Source organism: Diaphorina citri, unplaced genomic scaffold (assembly GCF_000475195.1).
Source record: "Diaphorina citri unplaced genomic scaffold, Diaci psyllid genome assembly version 1.1 scaffold104081, whole genome shotgun sequence".
NCBI classification, from domain to species: Eukaryota; Metazoa; Arthropoda; class Insecta; order Hemiptera; family Psyllidae; genus Diaphorina; species Diaphorina citri.
The window spans coordinates 6,428-10,292 of NW_007481033.1; positions in this window are offsets into that span (position 1 = coordinate 6,428).

The window sequence follows — 3,865 nt, forward strand, 5'->3', positions numbered from 1 at the left end:
TAATACTTATGGGATGATGTATCATCAATACTGTACATTTATGTTGTTTTACCCCTTTGGTACAGTGTATGGATTACTATGTATCACTTTAGTTTTCATATTATCACTTATTTATTAATAAATATCCTGCCAACAAAAAATGAGCGCTCCCCCCACCCCGCGTTTATTTTCGACAAAAAGAGTGCGTTAATTAGTATTTGATCCAATGAATGCGAGGGGGTGCTCAATGTGTTGAGAGAAAACTATGTCATTGCTGGGATTCGACACCAGAGTCCTTCCCGGTAAAGAATCATGTCCTTGACCAACCTCAAGACTCGCCATGATCTGCGGACTGTTCCCCTAGTACATTAAATCGATTCAATTATGAGCTTTCCACGGCGATTAGCATCATACTCGTGATTGTTTCTGCATAGTCAATATAACATAGGTATAGAATCTAGATCTTGAGAGCTAGATGTGATTTTTCAGTGAAAATAAACCTTCAGAGTAGAAAATTGAGGAACTAAAGCCTAAGTAATTCGTTATAGACACGGTTTTCCTCTCTTCTTCCTTCCTTCCTTCCTCCTCTCTCTCCTGCCTTCTCTCTCTCACTTCCCCTCTTCCGCTTCTCTTCTTCTTTCTCCTTCACTTCTAAATAAGTTAGTGTTTTAGATTAAGAGGTGTTTTAATGGTTGTTAGTGATTACTGATGCCATAGTACAGTCCAAATCAATTCAATTCTCACTCTTCTTCGCTTCTGACACAATGACACAGTAACCAGTTTAATTTGGATGAATGGAACTGTTTATATTAATTTTTTCTTAATATGTTGGGTCATAATGAAATTTTCAGCTTCATATATACTAGTAGATGTCGGAAGAAGCCTGCATAGAGATTTCATTGAAAAGAATGACATAGGTACGACTCAAATTCTTCTGTAGAACTGTGACTTTCATTAGATTTTTTTCTTATCTTTTTCCTCCTACTACCAAACACTAGGTTACGGAGATTAATTCTAATGGTTTTTGACCAAACCTCACCTCCGCCAATGAAAGGTTAAATACGATTTCATTGAAGACGTAACACCCTGTATCGAATATCAAATATAGAAATGTATCAAAGAACTGTATTGATTTTGAAGCAAAGTGAGGTGGCATTTGGGTATCGTTCCCCGGTTTTCCGCCTGTTTAACATAGTAATCAAACATTCGGGATTGTTGATACTAATGTCATTCTCTACTTGTTCCATTGGTCATATAATATTGTATGTACGACTATAGCCTACATACATTTGTTATTAGAAACTGATATGATTCGTAACATACAATCATACTGAACTAGGTGACATCTGAATTGGAAGGGTATCCCCGTTCTGATTTGTATATCTGCATTCAGGCAGCTGTTCTCAATCGGCAAGTATATACCCCTTTTTCGATCGGTCCGTTTGCCCTCAACTCTGGTGTCTACAAGTCTGTTAGTCAATAGTCGTGATAACTTCTGTGACGCATCTCTCGAACGGTTAGTCCTATCAAACTTTCTTTGACTTGGCGGGCGTAGAGCGCTACCGGCTCCTTTATTTTGATGAATTTTGCACTTACATTTTTCAGCATACAAAATTTGTGTGAACCGACATCTTTTAAAATTTTAATTTAACACAAATTGGTACATAGTTAAAGCGCCTAAATGGAGGGAAATGGAAATTGTAGGCCCGATTAGACCTTTCACAAAGGCAATAGTTGACCCTCAAACTCAGGGAAAGCTTACTGGGTAGTGATGCCCATAGTGAGATGCCTTAACGGGAAAATTTAATACAGTGCATCATGCGTGGAACTAGAAACGGAAATTTACGAGATTTGATGCATGAGTCAGCAACTCATTGGAAAATGAAGAATGTTCCTCCTGTACGTGCGAATGTCGTCATCCTGATTAGATTTTCAACACTCGCTGCTTAACTAAAAGTCTGGACTTGTCCAGGTTTGGTATTATGTAGATTGACTTTAATCCTTGCCCCCTTCTCAAACTAGGAATGTTCTCTGGGTTCAGGGTGTGTTTATGAAACAGGGCTGAGATGAGCTCGGACGACGTGAGATAGCTGCTCCCGGCGCAAATTGATTTTTAAAATCAGTTTATATTTATTTTTGGTTTGCTTGTAATTGCGTTGTTTTTTATATACTGAATATCAGCAATGAAAAGTTAATATTATCAACGTGGCAAACTAAGATAAAGATAAAAGTAAAACATGAATTCAGATTGTACAAGGTTGCGGAAAAAAATCAAAAAATTCGAATTTCCCGCCAATTTTACACGCAAAAAGCCGACCGATGGCCTACGATGGCGCCCTGTTCATAACCACGGCCTCAAATTCCGGTACTTCACAAGTAGGTACCAGAACTACAGACCTTTGTAGTTATAGCTAGGTAGGTAACCATTTATTAACTAATCTTTGTTCGTGTTTTTGTGTGTTTTTATTTATTTATTTTTAGTTCGTTGTAATGATTATGAAATGTGTAAAATATTTAAACCAACTCGCTTATTTATTTATTTCTAAATTCTCTGTTTCAGGGTGCTGCAGATTTGTTAGACCCACCTAGAATTTTTTCATTCAAAGTGCCAAAAGTACACAATTGTTGCTACGAGTAGTTTACTATCGGAGCTAACACTTGATTCAAGGGTGACCAACGTCGGCTTCAAATATTTGGACCAAAAGTTGCATCAGCAGTATCTAAAGATTCAAAATCGAGTTCCAGAAGATTAAAGTTTCAAATGAAGATGAACATTTTGTTTACACATTTGTCTCATCGTGATGCACTTGGACCTTCAATGAAGAACATTTGGAAGAATTTTGTGGAGGCAAAGATTTTTAATAACCCCCAAAGCAGAATGTGAAGAAACCGCGTTACCAATATAATGTTACCAAGATTTAAATATAAACCCTGAATCAATATAATTCTTCGCAGAACGTACTACAAGTGGAAGAAAACCTTGTTAGTTGTAACTGTAACTTAGTTGAATTCTTTATTTATTTCTAACGATTTTTACACATTAGATGAGTAGATATTTTTTTCAACACTTTTCTGAGTTAATTCTTTTGTTAAATTGTTAAGTTTGTGGTGCAATATTTGTTGTATTTTCTATTTTTTTATATTTATTTATTTTTCTATTTATTTGTTTATACTGTGCAATTAGGGAAAAATAACAAATGTTTACAGTACTTAAATTTAAACAGACCTTTGCCGGTGTTAGTTGTAGATTGTACAATCACTACTCTTATATTTAATTCAAGTAAAATGAATAAATTAACTATTTATTAAAGATATTCAGGCAAATACATAATTCAAATAACTATTTATTTTTAACTGCCCTAGTTCCTAATATTTATTTTTACCTAATTCTCAAACGCACAACAAATACCTCTAATAATTGGCATAGTGAAATTTCATGACATTTTGTTGGACAGTTTTTGTTCGCATTCAACACTATGGAGACTGATAGGAAATATTTAAAAGCTTCGGGGACAGACGAGGAAGATGACATATTCTTCGATGTCCATAGTCACGATGGCACTGCTGAAGTAGACCACAATCATACAGGACCTACTGGATCTCCTAAACATGAGACTTCAATCAGCATCGACCTGGGATCCGGCAAGACTGAAGAGGAAGAGCCTTTGGATTTCATTCTGGTCTGGGCCAAACCGTATAATCGTCGCGAGGAGTTGGAGCAAGAAGCCAACCATGCCGAGATGAAACGAAACATCTTCGAGAAGAATTTGAAAAAGCAAGGGTTGATTTTGAAAGAACATCACAATGGTCATCTGTGTTTCGTTACGATCTACGCGCCGAGAAGTGTTCTCCTCACATATGCAGATATCATGAAGCTGAGAATGCC